This window comes from Macadamia integrifolia, unplaced genomic scaffold (genome assembly GCF_013358625.1).
Source record: "Macadamia integrifolia cultivar HAES 741 unplaced genomic scaffold, SCU_Mint_v3 scaffold3523, whole genome shotgun sequence".
NCBI classification, from domain to species: domain Eukaryota; kingdom Viridiplantae; phylum Streptophyta; class Magnoliopsida; order Proteales; family Proteaceae; genus Macadamia; species Macadamia integrifolia.
This window is the reverse complement of record NW_024869575.1, coordinates 3,657-10,924: the sequence shown is the minus strand read 5'-3', so window position 1 is coordinate 10,924 and position 7,268 is coordinate 3,657. Positions and strand designations below refer to the sequence as shown.

The window sequence follows — 7,268 nt, the reverse complement described above, 5'->3', positions numbered from 1 at the left end:
GTATACACTGTTTGGCATGGGTACACGCTATTGGGTAACTGGTAACATTCTTTCTTCCTACTTTACCCCAAGAATAAATCTCGTGGGATTCTGTCATTAATTAAGTGTGAAAAGTGAAGTTTAAGAAAATATTTACCTTAACTAATTAAAAATTTTTTGGGGGTAAGAATCTTAATTAATTAAGGATTTCCCTTAATTAAATCTTCAATGACTACGTGAAGGGATTCTATTTTATTTTTTGCACATAGAAAATATTTTGGATTGCGTTGAAGTCTCTGTGGCCTGTAGTGACAAATTGAAGTTTGTTTGGTACTGAATTTCTTTTGCCATAGAACAAATTTTTTCTAGTTTCTCCGGAGTAGATGCATAGTTATCAATTCGGCCGAATAATTCGTGAATTATTCGGCCGAACCGAAATTTTTTGAATTTTATCAAAAATTCGGACCGAACCCGAATTAAAAATAAAATTCTTTAAAATTCGTGACTTTTTCCAAAATGAATATAAATCGCGAATAATTCGGACAGAATCCGAATTAAACCGAATTATTCGGTCCATTTAAACATTATTTAAAAAAAAAAACCAAAAATAAAAAATAAAAAAATAAAAAAACAATTTTTTTTTTTTTAAAAACCCCAATAAGATTTTTTGACCGCTTTTTTGACCAAATCCTTAAATTAATCGTCCGAATTATTCCGAATAATTCTCCGTCCGAATAATTCCCGAATCCGAATTTGCTAACTATGGTGTGGACACAATGACGGTTATAGTGCGGACAAGGTTATGAAAATTACAGTGGCCTTTAACTATTTTGGCCCAGGCTATAATCAAAGGATGCCAAGGTGAGGGATGGTTATACGTTGCTATACCTACACATACAACATCTAATTCATGTAATAATATTGATCCTTTGATTTGCATTGCAAGGTCAGGTATGGATATGCCTATGTAGTGAACAATAGATACGATCAATGACAAATATATGCTATCGGTGGAAGTTCTAATCCGACGATCTTCAGCCAAGGAAACTATTATTTTGCCTCCAACAATCCTGGTACCAAACAAGTAAATATAAAAGGAGTGTCTGAATGACATCCTTATAGGTGTATTTAAAACTGGACACCTTTCTTTTAATTGGTCTTTATTTTATTCTCAAAAGATAAGGGTATAAAAGGGTTTTCCCGAGTATGCATGTGAAAATGCGTTCTTAAGTTCATTGAAAATGGTTTTTGTATTATATCAAAAGGATAAAAAAAAATAAGATTACAAATTATTTAACACCCTCCTCATGTTAAACTATTATATTTAATTTTCAGATCTATTGATGAGGTGAGCTTGTTGAATTGCATTACAGGTGACTAAGAGAATCTGTGGATATGGGTGGGAGAGTTGGAAATGGAGGTCATCAGGTGACTTATTTTTGAACGGAGCTTATTTTGTTCAGTCTGGATATGGGTCATGTTCCCCAAAATACGGCGGCTACCAGTGGTTCACGGCTGCTTCGGCGTTCATGGTGCCTGCATTAACAGCCAGTGCAGGTCCCCTTCACTGTTCTGGAGGACGACAATGCTGATCAACCAAAAGACTTATACTTTTGGGAAACTTCTTCTCCCTTTCCTTCCAAGTTTTGTGTGATCTTTTTCTTTTTCTTTTGTTTTCTTCACCCTTCTTTTGGACTTTGAGAACTCACCCATGTAAAATGAACGGAAAAGCAACATTTCATGCAGAGATTTTCCATTTTCATGGAAAAAATTTCTCTTTTTTCTTTTCTTTTTATCCTCTTCACCTGTCTTGTAACGTTTACGAGCTCCCCAACTGTTTCATGGAGGAGATTCTCCATTTTTAAAGAGAATATTTGCACCAATTAATGCCCCATTTGTATCATGCTTTCATTAGGAAATATCTTTAGGAAACAAATTAATATGCCTTGCCAGCTGTAGTCAGAAGGCCTACGGTGAATATGGTGACCCTTTCACTTAGAAAGTAACAGGTTAGGTTGGTTCTTTTTGAGTGTGGATCATGTTCTCGTATGAGAACTATTCTTGTACGGGTTGATTTGTGCAGATGGAATCCATCCATTACTGAGAATGGTTTTTCAACAAGGACTCGATCGGGTCTCATTCTTTTCTTCCTCAGCTGGACTTTGGTGAGATGTCAAGTGCTGAACAGAGTTTCTTGGCATTATTATGTAGTTTAGTTCAAAGACCATATTACTTGCCTAAACTTCAATGTGTGGAGACTTTTTGACGATCCAATACCTATGTGAGGAGCTGCTGCCGAAGTGATGAGCACATATTATTCCAAGCCGTTTTCCAATTGCAAAGTCCAAAAAAAAAAAAAAAAAAAAAAAAAAAGAGAGAGTAGAAGAGAGAGAGAGAGAGAGAGGTGATAGCAGTTGTAATGAGATTGGTTTCTATTTAGGAAATTTAGGGTTCCACGGTGATTGACTCCTATTTAGTTCTAAAGTCTATCTTTTATAGACTTCTTTTGTTACTGTTGGAGAGTATCGGCAACCTAGTCAATCAGGAATTGCGTTCCCCTATTTTCTCCCCACATCCCTTCTTGTACAGGATATAACTGAAAGTAATGTTAGGATGAGGCCAACGACACCACTAACAATTTTTACCTAGTCTCTCCCGATGCAGTCTTTTCTCCTCTAGAAACATCTTTTTCCTTCTCTTGTTACTTGTGCTAAAATGCTTCAAAAGATATTAATCACCTATTTTTCAACTGTCCATTTCCCTCTCTTATTTGGAAAAATCAACAATATATCATATTTGGAAAGAGAAACTTGTGAAGATCGACCAGAAATTACATAACAGGTTATCAAATATGGGATACTAATTCCTTTAAAATTTGGGGCAAGCTCAATCTCCCTACAGGTCCTAGCTTGAACACTCCCAGGAATAGGCATGTTGCTTACTCATAGAATTTTCCCATCCAATTTTCTATGGACATGAATATCCTTGAGCTTAATTGGTTCTCATGAAAACCCCTAGTATTCGTTGGGGGTCATTGAATATAATTATAGAGAAAAAGATTGCCATGATACCAGTGTGCATATTCCCGCATGGATCCTCTCTCATCCCATGTACCCGTGGACCCCACACCTTCGCTTCTCATTAAACTCCTCCCCTACTTGACGATTTATGAGCAGTTTCCCTCTTTGGTAAAAAATTGCAGCTTAACATGGTAGTGATCCCCCTCCCATAATATATTATATTATCAACTCAAAAAATAAAAAAGTGTCCTAAAAGTACCAAGACTCAGTTTCAAAATGCTGCCTGCAACTGGTGGAGCATCATCCTCGTGCAAATCGTTCTGAATACAATATCATATGAGATTCAATTATTCTATAATTAATATACAGAATTAAGAACGGCTCCACCGGCGACTTGTCAAGTAATCTCACTTTTAATAATGTGAGAGAGGGTTCCAAAAAGGTAGTGTGACCATCTATGTCAGTGCATGGGTCAATGAGAGCACTAATAAAAATATCAATAGAAACAAGATTTGAAGAATGAGACGATCATTTTGCCTTCACTATTTCTAGGTGTAAAGATCACGTTGCCTTTTAAGCTCCTATTTACCTAGTATCAAACAAAAGAGAGGAATTCTTTTTCTCATGCTATTTTTATAGTATTATTATGTAGGCTTCATTTGATACAAAGTGGAGACATCAATTAAAAAGCATATATGAATATCAATTCAGATTCCTACTCCACTCCATGTCAACAGAGCCTACTCGTGCAACCACGTTGGTTCTCAAGAAAAATAAAAAATTTAACAGTATAAGCTTAGGAATCTTAAAGGTGATGGCCTCCCACTTCTTCTATGGTCTTATATTAGAGTCCTACTGTATCCATGGACTATTCCTAGCTAGCTAATTGGAACCCAAACCATGGCTTCTGTAACCCATTCTGTCCTCTTCTCATGTCTACTTGCAGCATCTCTGGTCTCATCCTCACAGGCACACTCGGGAGGCTACGGCTATGGTGGTTACGGTTATGGATCTAGATCATCAGGGAAGAAAGTCATGAACAAAATCGACGCTTGTTGGCGCTCCAATGCTAAATGGGGATCCAATCGCCGCGCCTTGGCTGACTGTGCCATAGGGTTTGGTGAGGAGGCAATTGGAGGAAAATATGGAAAAATTTACGTAGTTACTTGTTCGGCAGATGATCCAATCAATCCAAAGCCAGGGACACTTCGTTTTGGTGCAATCCAAACACAGCCTTTGTGGATAATATTTGCTAGGGATATGGTTATTAAGCTACAGAATGAGCTTATAATGAATAGTTTCAAGACCATAGATGGGAGAGGAGCTAAGGTTGAAATAGCTTATGGACCTTGCATTACAGTGCAAGGTGTGAGCCATGTTATAATACATGGAATCAGTTTTCATGATTGTACACCTGGGAAGTCTGGTTTGGTCCGTAGCTCTCCGACTCATGTCGGCCAGCGAATTGGGTCTCCCGGCGATGCCATTCAAGTTTTTGCATCCTCCAACGTATGGATTGATCACTGCTATTTCGCACGATGTGCCGATGGCCTCACTGATGTAACCCATGGGTCTACGGCTATCACCATCTCCAACAACTACTTCACCCAACACGATGAAGAAAGCCCTAACTTTTTTTTTTTTTTTTTTTAACAATGGATATCGAGGTTGACTTGTTGCGGGTCTATACTGACCCCACAACCGCATGGATCGAATCATACCGGGGTTGAATGAAAATCATTTAACTTTCACTGATAGCAGTGAATAATATTAAACATCCTCATGTGAGTGACTCCAAAGAAATAATAGGAGTCAAACTCAAAACCACTTCCCTTGATAGCATGTTTCTAAATATGATTTTGTTTTAATTTAATTTACTTAGGTGATGCTGTTGGGGCACAGTGACTTTTACAGCGGACAAGATTATGAAAGTTACAGTGGCCTTCAATGTTTTTGGCCCAGGTTGTGTGGAGAGGCTGAGGGATGGTTTATCTGTTGTTAAACCTTCAATTAGTGTCTATTTCATGTAGTAAAGCTGATCCTGTGATTTGCATTGCAGGGTCAGGTTTGGGTATGCCCATGTAGTGAATAATAGATATGATAAATGGCTAATGTATGCTGTTGGTGGGAGTGCCAATCCAACAATCTTTAGCCAAGGAAACTACTATGTGGCCCCCAACAGTCGTCCTTTTAAACAGGTATGTATATAATATACCGAAATACATGGAGCCTAGCTTTTTAATTTTAAAGGGCAAAAGAACCCTTTCAGTTTACGGTAAGGGTGTTAATCGGTTCGATTTTTATGTATACAGTGAAGTTCGGTTTGATTCACATTTATCTGGCTGAAATTAAAATCGCACTATTTACTAAATTGTTGCACTCTCTGAACTTGGAACCGTTTAGTAAATGGTTTCGATTCCATGGTTTATTCCATACGATTTCTAAAAGGTTAGCAATCGATTTGCTAGTTTATTCGCATGCTTAACTAAAATTTTCTTTTGTTGATAAACTTTTCAATCTTGTATCAAATTAAATGAGGCATTGAACAAGCAAGGAATAAACTACATAACGATATAATATGAGGAAATTATTAAATAGACTGTTGGACAACCTCTATGGTCCTTAATTCTTCCTTAAATTAAACCCATTATGTTTTATTAAAATAATAAAATATTTAATTGTTATACAGGTTAATTGGATCGATTTTGACAGTTTAAATGGTTTGATTTTCACGGTATCAATTTGGTTTGAAACCAACTGAGTAAACGGTTAAAACTACACCGACTCATTTAATTAATCGGTCTTAAACTTGAAACAAGAACCGAATCATTTACTAAACGGTTTTGCGATTTCGGTGTAAACAAATTGATTCAATTTCGGTAAACGCTTTCAATTTTTAATTCACATTCTTAGTTTACGTGGTCACTATGTCAACATTCAGACAAAGGCATTTAGAAGGGGTAGTGCGGTCTTTTGGCACCCACCTATGTCTAGACGTACACGCAATCGGGCATGATTCTTGTGTCCAATTTTAAAATATACTGATTAGGTGAGCTTAATTGGTTGAATTGCATATCACAGGTGACTAAAAGACAGTGTGGAGGGGGGTGGGAGAATTGGAAATGGAGGTCTTCTGGGGATTTATTTTTTAATGGAGCTTATTTTGTTCAATCTGGATATGGTTCATGTTCACCACTATATGACGGCTACCAGTCGTTCACAGCTTCCCCGGCATTCATGGTGCCTGACCTGACAGCCGATGCTGGTGCTCTTGACTGCGTTCGAGGACGACTGTGCTGAACCAGAAGGCTCATAGTTTTGGGAAAACTTTTCCCTTTTCTTCACTTCTTTTATTGATGTAATTTATTATTATTTTAGTTTTTGATTAATTTTTAATTAATTTTTGGCTTAAATTTTAGGATTTTAATTATTTTTGGGTTTTTATTTGATTGATGTTATTTTTTTAAGCCCATTGCAAAGTAACTTTTGTATTTATTATTTTTTAATCTTACTCCTAGGAACTTAATTAGATGGATGCTTGAGATTGATTAGGGTTTTAGTTTTTACAAATATGTAATGAAAAGACATGTATAAGGTGTTTTTTAATTGAATTTGGAGTTTTTCCCTTCTGAAACTTTGATGAGTTTCAATCTTTTTGAAGACTTGAAGACGAATTTAGAGAACTTTGTTCGAAGTCTCGAAAGAATTCACATGATGACAAGTCTGGAAGAGCTTGAATATTGTGCCTGAAAAAGCTAGGTCATCTTCGCTTTCTATCGTTCTGGTAAGAGTAAGACAATTGATTCCACATTTTTAGTTTGAATTGTTTATTATCAAAAAATTGGTTGAAGAACAGTTATGGCACCTAAATATACGTAGAGATAATCACATAACTCCAATTAAAGTAATCTTATCTCAGATAGATGCATCGAGAATTTTGACAATAGCATGATCTCTTGAAAGTAAGGCATGGAAAATGATTCATGACTGAATATGATGCAGACGAACAATCCACAACACAAGAAGTTGAGTCGATGACAGACAATGCCAAAGATAATCCATTTCCCTCACATGTTAATTAGAGAAAATCTTTGATGTTCAACATTACCTAAATGAGGAGTCTTGGCATGCCCCACTATCACTCATTGGTCTTACAGACGCGCCGTTTGCCTTATGGGGGCTTGTTCTAAGGCTATGATCACTACCATGGAGCATCCTTTTTCCTTATCAAAAAAAAAAAAAAAAGATCTTGTATTGAAAGCGCATCAG

General features: G+C 36.6%; 1 pseudogene; it reads left to right on the top strand.

Moving 5' to 3' along the window:
- The first annotated feature begins 3,899 nt into the window (after positions 1–3,899).
- On the top strand, positions 3,900–6,299 carry LOC122068188 (annotated as a pseudogene).
- Positions 6,300–7,268: the final 969 nt, after the last annotated feature.